This window comes from Panthera onca, chromosome E2 (genome assembly GCF_046562875.1).
Source record: "Panthera onca isolate mPanOnc1 chromosome E2, mPanOnc1 haplotype 2, whole genome shotgun sequence".
Lineage (NCBI taxonomy): Eukaryota > Metazoa > Chordata > Mammalia > Carnivora > Felidae > Panthera > Panthera onca.
This window is the reverse complement of record NC_138353.1, coordinates 2,684,908-2,704,784: the sequence shown is the minus strand read 5'-3', so window position 1 is coordinate 2,704,784 and position 19,877 is coordinate 2,684,908. Positions and strand designations below refer to the sequence as shown.

Sequence of the window (19,877 nt, the reverse complement as noted above, 5' to 3'; positions counted from 1 at the left end):
CAATGAAATGTTACTCTGTCATCAAAAAGAATAAAATATCTCCATTTGCAACAATGTGGTTGGAGCTAGAATGTACTATGCTAAGTGAAGTAAGTTAATCAAAGAAAGACAAACACCATATAATTTCACTAATATGTAGAATTTAAGAAACAAAACAGATGAACATATGGGAAGTGGGATGGGGGGGAGGAGAGAGGGAAATGTACCACAAGAGACTCTAAAGGATAGAGTACAAACTGAGGGTTGATGGAGGAAGGTGGGTGGAAGATGGGCTAGATGGGTGATGGGTACTAAGGTGGGCACATGTTGGGATAAGCAGTGGGTGTTGTTTGTAGGTGATGAATCACTGAGTTCTACTCCTGAAACCAAGATTGCACTGTATGTTAACTAAATAAAATCTAAATAAAGAAAAATAAATAATACATACACGGACACCCTCCCCCAAATATTCTGTCTCTCTCTGCCTCTTTCCCCCACTTGTGTGCTTTCTTGCTCTCAAATAAAAATTCTTTTGCACAGCGGATGAAATAATCAACAAAACTGAAGGCAACCAACAGAATGGGAGAAGATATTTGCTAATGACATATCAGATAAAGGGTTAGTATCTGAAATCTACCAACTTATCAAACTCAACACCCCCCAAACAAAATAGTCCAGTGAAAAAATAGGCACAAGACATGAATAGACATTTTTCCAAAGAAGACATCCATATGGCTAACAGACACGTGAAAAGATGCTCAACTTCACTCATCAGGGAAATACTAATCAAAACCACAATGAGATACCACCGCACACCTGTCAGAATGGCTAAAATGAACAACCCAGGAAACAGATGTTGGCAAGGATATGGAGAAGGGCAAACCCTTTTGCACTGCTGATGGGAATGCAAACTGGTGCAGTCATTCTGCAAAACAGTATGGAGGTTCCTCAAAAAATTAAAAGTAGAACTACCCTACGACCCAGCATTTGCACTACTAGGTATTTACTTAAAGGATTCGAAGGGACACAGGCACCCCAATGTTTATAGCAGCACTATCAACAATAGCCAAATTAAGGAAAGAGCCCAAATGTCCATGGACTGTTGAATGGATCAAGAAGACATAGTGTTTGTGTGTGCGTGTGTACACACACACACACACACACACACACACAAATGGAGTATTACTTGGCGACCAAAAAGAATGAAAGCTTGCCATTTGCAATAATGTGGATGGAACTAGAGTGTTTTATGCTAAGCGAAATAAGTCAGGGAAAGACAAGTATCATAGGATTTCACGCAAATGTGGAATTTAAGAAACAAAATAGATGAACATAGGGGAAGGGAGGGAAAAAGAAGATAAAAACAGATTGAGGCAAACCATAAGAGACTCTTAAATACAGAGAACAAACTGAGGGTTGCTTGAAGGGAGGTGGGTGGGGGGATGGGTGAAATCGATGTTGGGCATTAAGGAGGGCACTTTTCAAGATGAACACTGAGTGTCATATGTAAGAGATGAATCACTGGGTTCTAGTCCTGAAGCTAAGACTATGCTGTATGTTAGCTAACTTGAATTTAAAAAAAAAAAAAAAAAAAAAAGGAGACTCCTAAATACAGAGAACAAACTGTTGGCTGCCAGAGGGGAGGTGGAGTGGGGAGATGGGTGAAGGGAATTACAAGGTATGAATGTCCAATTATAAAAATAAATTATGGGGATGAAAATTACAAGAATATAGTCAATAATACTGTAATAATTTTGTATGGTGACAGATGGTAACTACACTTACCATGGTGAGCATTGTATAACATATAGAATTACCAAATCACTATGTTGAACACCTGAAAGTAATCTTGTGTATCAACCGTACTTTAATTTTTAAAAAATCAGTTTAGTAGAGGATGGCCAATAATTTATTTCGGGCTAAGACCGAAGATGATCTGAAATCTCTTTCATGAGACTACTTGTTAAATCTGGAAGGTAACAAGAGCTGAGGAATCCTAGCTACCTGAACACACATTTTTATCTCGAATTGGCAACTACTTTGCACATCTGTATTACCTGGTTCACTGGTCCCTGTAAATATGGGAATCTCTCCAGACAAATGAAGAATATACAAGGGAAGGAAAAGCTATGGAAAAGATCGTGGTGTGTAGTCTTCACCCTACCTAAGGGACTTGGGACAAGATTCATGGTCTTGGTAATTTCTCTTGTTTCTTTCTTTTCTTTTTAATGTTTACTTTTGAGATAGAGACAGAGTGTGAGAGAAGGAGGGGCAGAGAGAGGGGGGAGACAGAATCCAAAGCAGTATCCAGGCTCTGAGCTATCAGCACAGAGCTTGAGGCGGGGTTCTAACTCATGAGCTGTGAGATCATGACCTGAAGTCGGATGTTTAACAAACTCAGTCACACAGGCACCCCCAGGTGTCCCTTTATATTCTGTTTCTTTCAATCGGTATCAATAATTACATCCATTTCAGAGATGTGTGTTATCAGCTGGGTCAATGAACATATGCCTAGCAGAATACCTAGTATGTTAATTTCCCATAATATCTACATTGGTCTACAGATTGCTTTGGCCAGATCTTAATAATTTTTTTTTTTCAACGTTTTTTATTTATTTTTGGGACAGAGAGAGACAGAGCATGAAGGGGGGAGGGGCAGAGAGAGAGGGAGACACAGAATCGGAAACAGGCTCCAGGCTCCGAGCCATCAGCCCAGAGCCTGACGCGGGGCTCGAACTCACGGACCGCGAGATCGTGACCTGGCTGAAGTCGGACGCTTAACCGACTGCGCCACCCAGGCGCCCCTGGCCAGATCTTATAATAAAGCTTCATGCTTATAATCTAGTCTAGTTTAAACACTTTATTTGGGTGGGTATAATCCCCTTGGGTGGCTACTTTCATAAGACTTAGTAGGATGGAGGACAATGGAGGAGGATTGAAGAATCAAAGTCAGAAGACCAGACCCACATCCAATCCATCACCGGTCTTATAGCTTCCAGATCTGAAAACTGGATCTTTGGGGATAGAGAAGTCACTTAGAAAAATCAGGCTTCCTAAAAACTTCCCCCATCCTTACCCACTACTCACAGTTTCATCTAATGTCGGTCTTCTCACACAGATCTTTGTGATGGAGCTTTTGAAAGATTCTGTTATTTCAGATGTGCTATGCCTCATAAGAGGTGGTCAACATGTTAACCAGATATTGTTTGATTTACCATAGATCAAGCCTTGGGGTCTGTGGCAGTCCAATCTCCACTCAGTGTCTACAGATTCCTTTTTTTTTTTTTAATGTTTATTTTTGAGACAGAGAGAGACAGAGCATGAACGGGGGAGGAGCAGAGAGAGACACACACAGAATCCGAAGCAGGCTCCAGGCTCTGAGCTGTCAGCACAGAGCCCGATGAGGGGCTCGAACTCACAGACCTTGAGATCGTGACCTGAGCCGAAGTCGGACGCTTAACCGACTGAGCCACCCAGGCGCCCCTAGAGATTCCTTTTTATTGAGTTTATCTTGATACCACAGTAGGTCAAAGTCATTAGGACCCAACTCTACCATCTTGTGTCTCAGGGAGGGTCAGACTTAGGATCTTAGGATCAAGGAATATAGGATCTAGAACATAAATATGGGATCAGGGACTCACACTACACAGCACCATCGGGGCACCTGGGTGGCTCACTTTATTAAGCATCCAACTCTTGATTTCACTTCAGGTTATGATCTTAGAGTTAGTGACATTGAGCCCCACATCAGGCTCTGCACTGACAGCGGGGAACCTGCTTGGGATTCTCTCTTCCTTTCTCTCTCTCTCTCTCTCTCTCTCTCTCTGCCCCTCCCCTGCTTAAGCTCTCTCAAAAATAAACATTAAAAAACTACACAGAACCATCTATTCATTCAAAGTTGACATAGAAGATTCCTGTGGTCTGATATGAGCTGCAGTTTTATAATCTGTTAATCATAGGTCTGAACTCTTTCTGGAACAATGATCTTAACAACAGACTTGGTAAACTTTTGAGTTGAGATAAATGTGGAGTATCAGTCCTAACACTTTCTGGGGGAAGGCAGACATCAGTTTCTGTAACATGGTGTTTCTTTTATGACTATCGTCCTTAATAGCCCATAAAAACACCAATGTTTTTGTGTACATGGTGTAGACATGTGTCCATCTGCAATGCCATCATGAATTCATATTGAAATGAAGGTGCATGCGTTTTAATGATGCTGATAAGGCTGTCTAACATTCAGGAGAAAATAGGAGCCACCACCACCACCAACTCCAGGTAAACAAATTAGCTGCATTTTTAAGAAATAGGATTGGGAGGCACCTTGGTGATTCAGTTCAACATCAGACTCTTGATTTTGGTTCAGATGATGATCTCATGGTTCATGGGATCAAGTCCTGTGACTGGCTCCGTGCTGAGTGTGGAGGGTGCTTAAGATGCTCTCTTTCCCTTGGGGCACCTTAGTGGCTCAGTCAGTTAAGTGTCCAACTTCAGCTCAGGTCATGATCTCACAGCTCATGAGTTAGAGCCCTGCGTCAGCCTCTGTGCTGACAGCCTGGAGCCTGCTTTGGCTTCTGTGTCTTCCTCTCTTTATGCCCTTCCTTCACTTGTGTTCAGTCTCTCAAAAATAAATTAAAAGGTGAAAAAAAAAAAGATTCTCTCTCTGCCACTTGCCTGCCCACCTACACACACTCACTCTCAAAATAAATGAACTTACAAAGGTAAGAAATAGGTACCCGTCTTTCTATGCCTGACTTATTTCACTTAGCATAATACCCTCCAGTTCCATATGTTGGGATAAGCACTGGGTGTTGTATGGAAACCAATTTGACAATAAGTTACATTTAATGTATAAAAAAAGAGATGCACATGTGTACCAGTTTTAGTACACCATCTCCAGCAATGAGTATGTTTTAACCATTTTATTAATTTATTTTTAAAAAATTTAAAATGTTTTCATTTATTTTTGAGACAGAGCATGAGCAGGGGAGGGGCAGAGAGAGAAGGAGACACAGAATCTGAAGATGGCTCCAGGCTCTGAGCTGTCAGCACAGAGCCCGACGCGGGGCTCGAACTCACGGACTGTGAGATCATTACCTGAGCTGAAGTCGGACACCCAACCGACTGAGCCACCCAGGCGCCCCAACATTAATTTAATAGAAAACAACGAATGTTATTGTTCTTCTATTTTGTAGATTTTAATTATTGTTGAGGTTTTCCTATGATTTTGAGTGTAAAGAGTCCCTCATTCAGTATTGTCATAGAATGTTCCAAGACAGAGTGAGCACCAGGCTCGTGGATGGCAAATATAATAAAGATGTGCACATTAAAGAAAAAATAAGATTGGCATTTAAAAAAACAGGCATAAAAGTTTAAAAAACCCACAGGCATGTATTCTGAGGGGGAAAATGTATACATAGAAGCAATAAGCTAATAGAGAATACCCAACAAACAAAGTAAGCCAAATTAGCCTTACTTCAGGAGCTCTGTTAATCAGTGGGAAAACACTGCCAATTATATATAGAAGTTGGAAATAGAGATAAGAAATTAAAAATAGTTATATGCAAGATATAGCTAAACTATTCAGAGCAGTGTACCTTATGGTTCAGAAAAAGACGTTTATTCAAGTAATCTGAAAAGAAGCATTGCAGTGTGGTCAGATGGGCATATAGATTGTTGGTGTCAAACAGTGATATCCCTTTAGGAAAGCAGACAGTATTAAAAGCTTTTCCTCAATTTAACTATCTTGGACTCAGTTCCTCTTCTAGGAGCCTATCAAGTAGAACCACTAGGTGTCAATCTTATGTAATACAGAATTCTTTAAGTTGTCCAATGGATTGTATAAAATCAGAAACTGAAGATTGACAACAGAGCATGATTAAATATACCTAGTGTATCTATACACTAGGTTGTTGTGCACTATAAACTCAAATTCAGACTTTCTAAGAATACTTAACAAGTTCTCCTACTTCCAGTTTTAGGAAAATCAAAGTTGTGTAAGAGACTAGTGTTTATAAAGTCTGTCTCCTTTCTTAGACAAACATCACTAGAAGGAAGTAAATTTGCTTAACATTGGTTATGTTTGTATAGCATGGATAACTGTTTCTGGTTTTAAATCTTGGTTCTAAGAGCTTTTCAACGAATAGAAGTTTATTATGCAGTGAAGAAAGTTAAATCCCATGAAATCCACTCTTCCCCCTGAATCCCTCCTTTGACTTCTATTTTACACCATCCTCTGTCATTGAACTTCCTCCTTGGGGTTTAGATTCTTTTTAACAGTTGAGATGGGGTCCAATGCCCACACAAGGTTTCAACAAGGAAAATGAATGCAGAAGGATTGAAGTATCCTGATTGAATCATGTGGCTGAATAACTGAGGACCCGACAGTTACATACTGAGCACCTTAGACCAGACCTTCTCAAGAATTGTTGCCCAGAAGAATCACTTGAGTTCATAAAACAAAACAACAACAACAACAAAAAACCTGTTAATGTTAAATAGAAAATGGAGACCAAACTTGAAAATTCCCTGGGGCAAATTCTACAACACAAGAAAAGACAGGTGTTGGCAAGGATGCAGAGAAAGGGGAACCCTCTTGCATGGTTGGTGGGAATGCAACCTGGTGCAGCCACTGTGGAGAACAGTTTGGAGATTCCTCAAGAAATTAAAAACAATACCCAATGATCCAGCAATTGCACTACCAGGTACTTACCCAAAGAATACAAAAATACTAATTCAAAGGGATACATGTACCTTGATGTTTATAGAAGCATTATCAGCAATAGCCAAATTATGGAAAGAACCCAAGTGTCTATCAACCAATTACTGGATAAAGAAGATGTGATGTTTATAGATGATGGATATATATAATAGAATATTACTCAGCCAGAAAAAAAGTCTTTCCATTTGCAAGGACATGAATGGAACTCGAGAGTATAATGCTAAGTGAAATAAGTCAGAGAAAGTCAAATACCATACAATTTCACTCATATGTGGAATTTAACAAAACAAAGGAGCCAAGGAAAAGAGAGAGAGGCAAGCCAAGTAACAGATACTTAACTATAGAGAACAAACTGATGGGTACCAGAGGGTGCGGGCATGTGTTAAATAGCTGATGGAGACTAAGGAGACCACTTGCCATGATGAGCACTGAGTGTCTGAGGCAAGTGTCAAATCACTGTATTGTACACCTGAAACTTATCACGCTATATGTTAATCAACTGGAATTTGAGTAAAAAGTTTTAAAATAAAAATCTTTTTAAGAAGAAAATTCCCTGGGCAGAAGAAAGCACTTAAACCACATCAGCAAAACTAAATCTACCTTATTTCATGAACATAAGTGAAACTGAAGTTGTTTCTTGTAAACACCTCTGATAACCATAGAAGAAACTTAACGTCGATGGTGAGCACTTATGGAGAGCACAGAGTTATAGAGTTGTTGAATCACTATGTCGTACACCTGAAACTAATTTAACATTGTAGGTTAATCATACATCAGTTTAAACATTCAAGAGTTTCTTTTTTTTTTTAAGAAACTTAAGCCATCTACCTAAAAACGTGTAAGATAATCACTTTGAAACCATTCCCTGCCATCTGGAGATCCTCTCCAGAATAACCAACCATTGTAAAGGTTAACTAACTCCTCATTTTCGCTTTATACACTGTAACGTCATTCACCTGAGCTTCATGAGTTTTGAATTTGAAAGCTCCCAGTTCGAAAACCACTCTTAAATGCACAATAAGCTCTTTCTGAATCTATTTTACTAATTTGGTGGTTTTAATTTTTCTATGTCTGCTTTTCTTTTCTCTTCTTCTTCTTCTTCTTTTTTTTTTTTTTTTAACACTCCCAATGCCCAGAAATATCCAGACCTGTTAAACAAGAAGCTTTGAAAGTTAGACCCAGGAATCCATCTTTTCTTACAATTCCCCCAAATAACTTCCACACGCAGCCAAAATTGAGAGCCAGCGCCTTAGAACACAGTTGAGGATCCCTCAGAGTAGAGAAGCTATAGCTCACCCTTAAAATATCCTCTTTCTAACATTGCAGTCACTAAATAGAAGGATGGTGTCCATGGTAAGGCCACAAGCATGAGTTTCTGGCTAAAAAAAAAACAGCGTGGAAAAAAAACCTGAGAGAATTGGAAAATTTCAGTAACAACATAAATAACAGGATTTTAAAAATCAAAATGAACAAATTGGCAAGAATGGTAACTCACCAACCCTGACACCAATCTCCTGGGCCAGTTCCTAAAGCAAGCAAGCCAGGGAAGTGGGAAGAGAAGGTCAACACCCACCCAGAGATGGGTGGGCGGGTTAATTCCTCCCCTTTTTATTGACTGAGGTAGGTTCTGGATAACCAGGTTCACAATGGAAGGGAAACACTGCTTCACCTGGGCTTTTGTGCCTCAACTGTTTTTCTCCACGTAGACCTTTCTTCTCAGGTCTGCTGATAACAAGACAGTACAGACCCAGCTTGTGATGTTGGAGCTCTTGGGGAATCTGGCAAAGAACCCCAAAAACAATTGACTGGGGCAGTGCCAAAGAAAAAGAACTTCTCCACTTATAATCTTAACTTCAGATAACCGTCTGTTCCATGATCCACATAAGGTGAATATTCCATGCATTCTGCATCAAGGTCTGGCAAGGGGTCTTTCCAGTATAAGAGATTGTGGAGCAGTACAATCATGGGTAAATTTAACAGGTGATGGGATTCATAGAGGCCCTGCCTAGATCCCAAACCCTGAGGTCGCCAGATTTGCTGCACAGCTGGAATCACCTGACATCTCTGACACTGACTGAGGACTTGCTCCCACCTGCAGGCACCCTGCTTTCATCAGCAGAGGGTGTGCTCTGGGTATGACTAGTAAATGTAATTCTTCGTATTTCACAGATTACAGAAGGAAACAAATATGATCACCTTAACAGATGAAAAAAAAAGGTAAATCTAGAAGATTCCATGTCTATTTGTGCTCTTAGATGTATCTTTGTAAATTAGGAAAGAAAGGAATTTCCTTAACCCATTCCAAAAGAACATAAAAAAAAAAATTAGCCAAAACCTCATAATGGAAAAATGATGACAGAATACCTTTTATGATATGAGACAAACATACCCTCTGTCCCCAATCTTATTTCAATGTAGTACTGAAACAGCAGTTGATTCAGTGGGACAAGAAAAGGGACTTGGAAAGAGGAGGCAAATTTGAGATTATATGAAATAATTTGGTATATCTGTACAAACTCCCTCCCCACAAATCTATGGAAAAACTGTTTGAATTAATATTGTATACTTGACAGTTGTTAAGAGAGTAGCTCTTAAGTGTTCTCACCACACAAACACCCACAAAAGGTAATTATGAGATGTGGTGGCGGTGTGAGTTGGTCCTATGGTGGCAATCATTCTGCAATATATTAGTGTATCGGATCAACATCCTAAGCCCTTCAACTTACACATTGTCCTATGTCAATTATATCTCGATAAGGCTGGAAAAAAAAATGTTACTAAGCTTTTAAATGGCACTTTTATGAATATAAAAATTCATGTGCATTTCCATAAATAAATCTAGTTAGAATTTGAAATTTAAAAGGATACCATAAGTCAGTCAGAGAAAGATAAATATCATATGATTTCACGTATATGTGAAATTTAAGAAACACAACAGATGAACATAGGGGAAGGGTAGGAAAAAGAAGATAAAAAGACAGAGGGAGGCAAACCATAAAAGATTCTTAAATACAGAGAATGGACTGAGGGTTGCTGGAGGGGAGGTGTGGGGGGGGGATGGGTTAAACAGGTGATTGGCATTAAAGAGGACACTTGTTGGAATGAGTGCTGGGTATCATATGTAAGTGATGAATGACTAGGTTCTACTCCTGAAACCAATACTAATTGTATGTTTACTAACTTACATTTACATTTTTAAAAACATTGGATATCACTGAACAAAAAAAACTTGGCTTTATTGAATTCCATTTCAGCTCTTAGCTATCTTGATAGGATCCAAGATTGTATTTGTCTATCTGAAGAACTATCTTCTAACAACTAGTATGGCTTTTTCATCAGATAGAAAACTGTTATCTTGAGTTAATAATCCTCCAACTACTTTAGTTAGCAGCCTACCATTAAAAGGTATTCTTTTTTTTGACCATTTGTAAACTCTATAATATTCATATGTTGGTACTATTATTGTTGGTCTTTGCAACTGAGATTGGATGTTATAAACATGTCCCTTTGATATTCTTCTAGGGCTTATGAACGTCAAGTGTTTTTGAAATGTATATAATATTTAAAATGACACATTGGAAGTAACCTGGAAAAAAAAGGTGTCGTACGCAATAAAAGGCATCCAAGGAAGAAGTAAAACTTTCACTATTTGCAGATGACATATTACTCTATGTAGAAAACCCTAAAGACTCAACGAAAAAAAAAAACTAGTAGAACTGGTAAATGAATTCAGTAAAGTTGCAGGATACAAAATCAATATGCAGAAATCTGTTGCATTTGCATACACTGTTAATGAAGTAGCAGAAAGAGAAATCAAGAAAACAATCCCATTAACAATTGCATCAAAAAGAATAAAATACCCAGGAATAAACTTAACCAAGGAGGTGAAAGACCTGTACTCTGAAAACTGTCAGTCACTTATGAAAGAAATTAACGAGGACACAAATGGAAAAACATTCCATGTTCATGGATTGGAAGAAAAATATTGTGAAAATGTCCATACGACCCAAAGCAGTCTACAGATTCAATGTAATCCTTATCAAAATACCAACAGCATTTTTCACAGAACTAGAACAAATAATACTAACATTTGGATAGAAACACAAAAGACCCCCAATAACCAAAGCAATCTTGAGAAAGAAAACAAAACAGGAAGTGTCACAATCCCAGATTTCAGGATATACTACAAAATTATAAAAATTAAAAGAGTATGGTGCTGGCACAAAAATAGACACATCAATTCTGATCAATAGAACAGAGTAAAGAGCCCAGAAATAAACTCATGATTATATCATCAATTAATCTTCCACAAGGGAGGCAAAAATATATAATGTGAAAAGAATCTCTTCAAAAAATGGCGTTGGGAAAACTAGACAGCTAGATTCAAAAGAACAAAACTGGACCACTTTCTCACACCATACACAAAAGTAAATTCAAAATGGATTCAAGACCTGTGAGATGTAAAACCATAAAACTCCTAGGAGAAAATATAGACAGTACTCTTTCTCACATCAGCCATAGAAATATTTTTCTATATATGTCTCCTCAGGCAAGGAAAATAAAAACAAAATTAAACCATTGGGATGACATCAAAATAAAATGTTTTTGCACATCGCAGGACACCATCAACAAAGCAAAAAGACAACCTACTGACTGGAAGAAGATGCTTGCAAATGATATATCTAATAAGGGGCTAATATCCGAAATATATAAAGAACTTATACAACTCAACACCAAAAATACCCCCAAAGAATCTAGATTAAAATGGACAGAAGACATGAATAGACATTTTCCCGAAGAAGATATACAGATGGCCAATAAACACATGAAAATATGTTCAACATCACTCATCATCAGGGAAATGCAACTCAAAACCACAATGAGATATCACCTTACACCTGTTAGGAGGGCTAGACTCAAAAGGTAAGGAATTACAAGTGTTGGTGAGGATGTGGAGAAAAAGAAATCTTTGTGCACTATTGGTGGGAATGCAAGCTGGTGCAGGCACTGTGGAAAACAGCATGGAGATTCCTCAAAAAATTAGAAGTAGAATTACCATATGATAATACCATTTGATATTTACCCAAAGAAAAGAAAAACACCAATTGGAAAAGATTATGTGCACCCCTATGTTTATTGCAGTATTATTATTATTATTATTATTGCCAAGATATGGAAGCAATCCAAGCATCCATTGATGAATGGATAAAGAAGATGTAGTACACACACACACACACACACACGCACATGCACATACACACAGGAATGTTACTTGGCCATAGAAAGGATGAGATCTTCCTATCTGCAGCAACATGGATGGATTAGGGGGTATAATGCTAAATGAAACAAGTCAGTTAAAGACAAATACCATATGATTTCACTCATGCGAAATTTAAGAGACGAATGAACAAAGAAGAAAGAAGACAAACCCAAAAACAGACTCTTAAATACGGAGCGCAAACTGGTGTTTGCCAGGTGAGAGGTCGGTGGGGGGAGTGGGTGACATAGGGGAAGGGGATTAAGAGCACACTTCTCATGATGATCACTGAGGAAGGTACAGAATTGTGGAAGCACTCACTGTACTCGAATTATAATTGAAAATTAAGAAAGGATGTCCTACTCAATGACAAGAAAAATATAAAATCACAAGAAATAAACCTAATACAATATTATAAGCCTTAATGGATAAAGTATGAAATTTTATTGATAGACACATAAAAATTGTGACAAATGAAGAATTACACTAAGTTCTTGTATGTGAATGATCATCATTATAAGGATGTCAATACTCTCCATATCCACCTCTATATTCAGTAAATTGCTAATCCCAACAGAAATTTTTGTGCAGCCATTCTGAAGTGTATGGAGACAGAGGGAGTTAGTGTAAACCATGCTACTCCCAGAGCACAACAGAGTGTGGGAGAGGGGATGTTGATTGAATTGGGTGGACCTTACAAAGATTTCACTTAAAAGCTCTAGTAATTGATGCACAGACCGTGAACTGGCCTCCAGCCAGAACTGAAGCTACAAGGTGGCATCAGCTCCCTCCATCAAATGGTGCCTCAGGCACTGGGACTGTGGCCACCTCCCTCTGCATGACACCCCTGGATGTGGGGAAGGCACACTTGCAGGCTGTGTCCCTCAGTGGCCAGATAGCTGAGGCCTCCCTCCAGACTCTGGAGCCTCTGCTATGCCAAATTGCTCTCCTCTCTCTGGTCCACAGGGAGGTGCCTCCTATCTGCAGTGGTGTTCTGGAGCCCCTGTACTTGTACCCAAATGGTGTACTCCATGCCACCTTGTTTCAGGACTGTGCTTGCCTCACTGGCATCGTGGATACCTCTGTGAAGACTGTAGGACAGAAGAGGACCCTGTGGACTGGCCTCCCAGCCACCCGTGTTAGCCACTGCCATCTCCTTCACTGCCTGTGACCAACTGAAGGCCTTCCTTTGTGGTCAAGCCCTGACTCCTGACTTCTTTGCACCCATGGTGGCTGGCACACTAGCCCACTTGTAGCTGGTGCAGACCAAGCTGTAGGCTCAGCCTGTGTCACACCGGGAGCTTGGTGCCTGTGCCCAGCTGCCATGGCTCAGGTTGGCTGGCACTCACTGAGGCCAGGGTCCTGCTACCCTTTAGGATGTGCCCTTCTCAACCCTGTCCTGGTTCAACTACAGCTGGTGAGCAGATGGATGAGTGGGCTCTGGCCAAAACACCAGACATCTGTGGGAATCATCAGTTTTGTGGCTGGCAGCCTCTAAGGGATAGTGGTGGCCATCCTGACTCCATGCCACCTCACACTGGGAGCAGTCGTGGCTGTGAGTGACGTCTGCTGTGGAAGATCCTGGCTGAACCAGGCACCACGGGACTCTTTGCAGGCTCTGTTCCAGCGGTCATCAAGGCCACCCCCTCCTGTGCCATAATGATCAGCACTTATCAGGTTAGCAAAAGCTTCTTCCAGAGGCTCAACAGAGAACAGCCTCTGGACTCTTAAAAGGAGCCAGAGGACAAGAACCACATCTCTTCCATGGTTGAGAGTGGGGCAGAAGAAGACTGAGCCAAGGGCCTTGTCCTCAGCACTGAGGGGAGGGGCCTCATTTCCCTTCCTTCTCAACTATGAGCTCCTGGGGTAGGGAGCTGTCCCTCTAGGCCTGCTCTGGCCCCGCTAAAACAGCTTTCTTCCTTCTGTTCCTCATTCCCAAGCCCCAAAGATAATCACATTTCCGCCCCCACTCCCACTAAGTTCAAGACCAAATCTGCTAACTTCCCCCTCCTCTCTCACAAGTTTCCTGTGTGTTTGCTGTAGCTGGGTCTGCCCATATCCCCACCCCTGCCACCCCCCATCTGGAGCCACAAAACTCTGGGCCTGGTGTAGTCTGTACCCATCACTTGAGTCTATTCCTTGAGTCTAAGATGATGAACTTCCACAAACAAAAACAAAACAAAAAAAGGAAAAAAAGCTTATAGTAATTAAGACTTATTGGGACATGGATGGACAAATGAATCAATAGAACAAAAGATCCCAGAAGCAAAGGCAATCAATATAAAAAGTTGCTTCTTAACAGATTGCTGTGCAGCAGGAAAGGCAAACTATTCATTAAATGGACATCCAGATGGCCAACTGACACATGAAAAAATGCTCAACATCACTCATCATCAGGGAAACACAAATCAAAACCACAATGAGATACCACCTTACGCCTGTCAGAATGGCTAACATTAACACCTCACACAACAACAGATGTTTGCAAGGATGTGGAGAGAGAGGATATCTTTTGCATTGTTGGTGGCAATGCAAGCTGGTGCAGCCACTCTGGAAAATAGCATGGAAGTTCCTCAAAAAATTAAAAATAGAACTACCCTAGACCCAGCAATTGCACTACTAGGCATTTATCCACAGGATACAGGTGTGCTGTTTTGAAGGGACACAAGCACCCCCATATTTATAGCAGCACTATCAACAATAGCCAAAGTATGGAAAGAGCCCAAATGTCCATCAATGGATGAATGGATAAAGAAGATGTGGTTTATATATACAATGGAGTATCACGCGGCAATCAAAAAGAATGAAATCTTGCCATTTGCAACTACATGGATGGAACTGGAGGGTATTATGCTAAGCGAAATTAGTCAGAGAAACACAAATATCATATGACTTCACTCGTATGGGTACTTTACAAGACAAAACAGATGAACATAAGGGAAGGGAAACAAAAATAATATAAAAATGGGGGGGGGGAAACAGAAGAGACTCATAAATATGGAGAACAAACTGAGGGCTGCTGGAGGGGTTGTGGGAGGGGGGATGGGCTAAATGGGTAAGGGGCATTAAGGAATCTACTCCTGAAATCATTGTTTCAGTATATGGTAACCAATTTGGATGTAAATTTTAAAAAATTAAAATTAAAATTAAAAAAAAATTAAAGGCAAAAAAATTTAAAAAATAAAATAAAATAAAATAAATGGAGCTAGTACCTTTTTTGATGTTAATTGGAAAAAAAAAAAAAAGATCCCTTCTCCCTATCCTAGATGAATGGGATTCGTGTGGATGAATACTTCTGTGTGAAAAGCCAAACTATCATCTTCAAAGACAATATAAGATACCCATTTGATTTGGGTTAGGGGATGTTTATTTTGGGGAAATGGAATGATTTATTCTTAAACAAGACTCATAAAATAAACCTGGATATTTCATTAAAAGTAAAAACTGTTCAGCAAATCATCCTATGAGAAAGAAAGAAAAGTACAAACCACAAACTGGGAGATTATGCTATGTTACTGGCCAAGCACCATTATCAGAAAACATAGGCACTTCTGCGTGCAAACAAAAGCAGGAAATAACCAAAGAAAGTAGAAACAAAGTGACAAAAAAGCATTTCTCTCTCTCTCTCTCTCTCTCTCTCTCTCTCTCTCTCTCTCTCTCTCACACACACACACACACCCACACACACACACACACACACAACACAAAAGGCAAGAAATGTCCCCTGGACATGAGAAAACTTCTGACCTTTATTAGTAATCATGCAAAGGCAAAGGGAAGCAACAACGAAACACCCAATATTTAGCAAGTATTTTTAAAGTTTGACATCATCAGGAGTGAGCAGAGATGTGCAGCCATGGGGACATTCATCTATGTCGGATGGTAATGTAACTTGGTTAAAACACTTGGAAATAGGCATAGGCAGGAGTGGTCTGGGCATCTTACATTAACCTGGCAATTTCACTCTTCAATAATTCTACATTCTGACACATGTGGACCAGGGGATATGTTCAAGGATGTTCAGCACAGCGTTATTCATCTTAGCAACAATTGAGAAACAAAAACTATCACCGACAGAATGGATAAGCTGTGACATATTCATACACATAGATACTTTAAGGCAGTAAAAAAATAAATAAACCACAGCTAAAACAAATTTAGTGTTGGTAAATTTTAAGAACGTAATGGTAAGTGAAAGAAACAAGTCATAGAAGGACAAATGCTCCCTAATTCAAAATCAGGGAAAACTAAACATATCTCTTAGGGGAGCATCTACCAGAGGGAAAAATAAAAAGAAGGTTGAGGGGAAAAATTGATACCAAAATTACTTCATTTGGCAACTATTGAGGGTGGAAAGGGCATGCAGTTGGGGCTGGGTAGACAGAACCTGCAAAGGTCCTTATAATGTCTATTTCTTTTTTTAATGTTTATTTTTGAGAGAGAGAGAGAGAGTGCGCAAGCAGGGGAGGGGGCAGAGAGAGGAAGACACAAGATCCGAAGCGGGCTCTGCACTGACAGCAGAGAGCCCAAAGTGGGGCTCCAACTCATGAACTGTGAGATCATGACCTGAGCCAAAGTCGGACACTCAACTGACTGAGCCACCCAGGTGCCCCTATGTCTTTCTTTTTTTTTTTTAATTTAAAACAATTTTTTTAACATTTATTCATTTTTGAGGGACCGAGAGAGACAGAGAGTGAGTGGGGGAGGGGCAGAGAGAGGGAGATACAGAATCCAAAGCAGGCTCCAAGCTCTGAGCTGTCAGCACAGAGCCTGAAGCAGGCCTCAAACTCATGAACCTGCGAGATCATGACCTGAGCCGAAATTGGGTGCTTAACCGACTCAGCCACCCAGGGCTCCCATAATGTCTATTTCTTAATCAAGGTTCTAGACCACAGATATTTGTGTTCTGTTTATGGTTATTCCTCAAGTTTTCCATTATACTGTCTACACTTCTTTATATGCATAATGTATTTCACACACCCCCAATAATAGTACTTAATTTATAGGGTTCTTAAAAGGAGAAACCCAAATTACAATTAGAAAAAGGATAGGCTTTGGCATATTGAAGTTTCCAGTGAACTTCAGAGATGGTTGTGATGAATACAAGGAATCCCAGGGCAGAGTGAAAATCATGCTCAATGATGAAATACTGACCTCACACCTGAAAACCTTAACACCTGTTCCACATCCTCAAAACTACATTAGCCACTGGTCATTGGGTTTCTTTTGGGTGTTAGACATAGTGGTGACAGAAAAGTGATCAGGACGCACTGACGTTCCTCAAGGACCTTAGAATGGAGGAAGGAAGTGATTGTTAAATTTCATAGTCATTTGCATTGCAAAGAGAGTAATCCTCATTCCCTAGGTTACCCAGTTTGGAGAGACTGGAGGAGCTTCCTCATGAATCCTAAATCAGAACCATTCTGTAGGACGCCAGCGGCAAAGAACTAGACCAGCACCCAAGGTGGGAAAAAATTTTTTTGAAGAATTTCGTTTTACCTATTTTCTGGCCTGGTCATCGAAAGCCCTCTTGAGCCAATGGGAAGGGAGTGATTCACTGGCCAATCAAATGGCTCCAGACCCTTTTTCCTGCCAGTTTCAGGTGCTATGCATTAGGACCAACCAGGAAGGCCTGGAGGGGTGAGTTAGCACGCCTTGCTGTGTCTCTTCTTTAAACATTTATTTCTTGCGTTACAGTGTCTTCATTTTCTCCTCTTTGTCCTGTTTCTTTTCTTGATGAACCAGAAAGGATTCCTAGTGTCTTTACTCTATGGTCCTGGATTTTGACTCTTTAAGGTCAGTTAAAAGACTGTTGTGGTGATGATGTTCGACGTCTCTGTTTTTAAGCATGCTCTATTCAAGTGCCAGGTGTCCAACACTTGCTGGCTCTTGATGCACAACAGAGCCAGGCATCGAGACGGTGTTCCCCCTGTGTTCCATGTCATCCTCCCTCCATGTATGTCTCTGTTCAAATTTCCCGTTAGTAAGGACACCAGACCCACTGGATTAACAGCTCATTCCACTCCAGTATGACCTCTTTTTAACTAATTGCATCTGCAATGACCCTATTTTCTGGGGTGCTGGGGGTCAGGGGCTTCAACATATGACCTATGAGGGGGATACAATTTAACTCCTAATGCATCTAGTATTATTGCATTGGAGACAGAAAAGTTATCTCTGTTGACTTAATGTTGGGGGTAAAGAAGTGTGTGCATGTGCATGCATTTGGGTGGATACTTAATTTTTTTAATGTTTATTTTAGAGAGAAAGCACACGCATGCATTTGAGCAAGGGAGAGACAGAAGATCCAAAGTGGGCTGTCAGTACAGAGCTTGACATGGGGCTCGAACTCACTAAGTTGTGAGATCATGACCTGAGCCAAAGTCCAACACCAACCGACTGAGCCACCCAGACACCCCCTGGGTGGACATTTAAAATCTGACTTGTACCAAATTTGAATGCAATCAATCCCCTCACTTTCATGGTCTCTGCCCATGTTAAGATTTCAGCCTTTGGTAAGAGGCTGACCTCTGATCTTACAAGCTCTGTCTTCCAGGCATGAAAATTCCAGCTAGTTTCTTGCTTCCTGTAGAAGGGCTCAGAGCCAAGTGCCAGCAAGGTTCTTGCCCAGTCAAAGCCACTCTTTAGGTCAGTGGTTCTCAAATTTGGGTGCATCAGAATCAACTAGAGGCTTTAACAGGTGTCTGTACTTCACTCAATTTATTAGGTGCAGGGATGGCATTGTGGATTTACATTTCTACAAATTGCCTGGTGTTGGTGATGTCATTTAGAGAACCACTGCTTTAAAGTCTGTTCCTCTGTGGGTTTCAGGACTCAGATGTGCCTGTGACTTGAGATTTGACCAAAAGTTGGAATACCTAAGTGGCTCAGTCAAGTATCCGACTCTTGGTTTCGGCTTGGGTCATGATCTCATGGTTTGTGGGTTTGAGCCCCGAGTCTGGCTCTGCGCTGTCAGTGTGGGGCCTGCTTAGGATTTCTTTCTGCCCCTCTTCCCCTCAAAATAAATAAATAAATAAACTTAAAAAAAAAAAAAGAAAGGAAAACAAGATTTGACCAAAAGCAGGCTTTTTAAAACACCATTGGGCAAAATCTCCCCAGGAAGAAGCCATTGAATCTCCTTGAAAGCCATCTTTTTGTTCTTATATTCTCATTCTGTGTACTAAGCAATTTATCCTAATTTTTAGATATTTAATGCTATTAAGATTTAAGTCTTTATCCAAATCACCTGACCTATTTTGGTGGTAAATCCTACCTTAGGGCCACTCATGAGTAAAGTGGTGTTATTTTTTGTTAAGTTTCCATTGTATAGTTTGAGATTTTTGCTGATTTTTTTATTAATGAGATCCAATTTTGTTGTCCTAGGAATGGAGTAGATGGTCTCTCTGCTATTGTTTTTTTTTTTTTTTTCTTTTTGTATTAAGACTTGATTTACAGCCCAGGGCATAAACAATTGTGAGTATTCTGTGTGTGCTTAAAGAGAATGTTTCCTCAAAAAAAAAAAAAGTTTCCTCATTGTGTAGAGGACTCTATAAATATCCATTAGATGATGTGCTAATTTTTATCTATTTATATCAACATTAACTATTGGTCCACCTTGGCTACTTTTTTTTCCCATTTTAGAATAGTTTCACACAGGGGCGCCTGGGTGGCTCAGTCGGTTAAGCGTCCGACTTCAGCTCAGGTCACCATCTCTCGGTCTGTGAGTTCGAGCCCCATGTCGGGCTCTGGGCTGATGGCTCAGAGCCTGGAGCCTGCTTCCGATTCTGTGTCTCCCTCTCTCTCTGACCCTCCCCCGTTCATGCTCTGTGTCTCTCTGTCTCAAAAATAAATAAATGTTAAAAAAAAATAATATAAAAAAAGAATAGTTTCACACTTACAAGAAAATTGTAAATACAGTAC

The 19,877-nt window shown here is 40.2% G+C and overlaps 2 pseudogenes; both read left to right on the top strand.

Moving 5' to 3' along the window:
- The window catches only part of LOC132676094 (vomeronasal type-1 receptor 4-like), a 108,141-nt pseudogene extending 99,636 nt beyond the window's left edge, over window positions 1–8,505 (top strand).
- A 178-nt stretch (window positions 8,506–8,683) lies between these two features.
- On the top strand, window positions 8,684–13,688 carry LOC132689981 (mitochondrial glutathione transporter SLC25A39 pseudogene; annotated as a pseudogene).
- The last annotated feature ends 6,189 nt before the right edge of the window (window positions 13,689–19,877 follow it).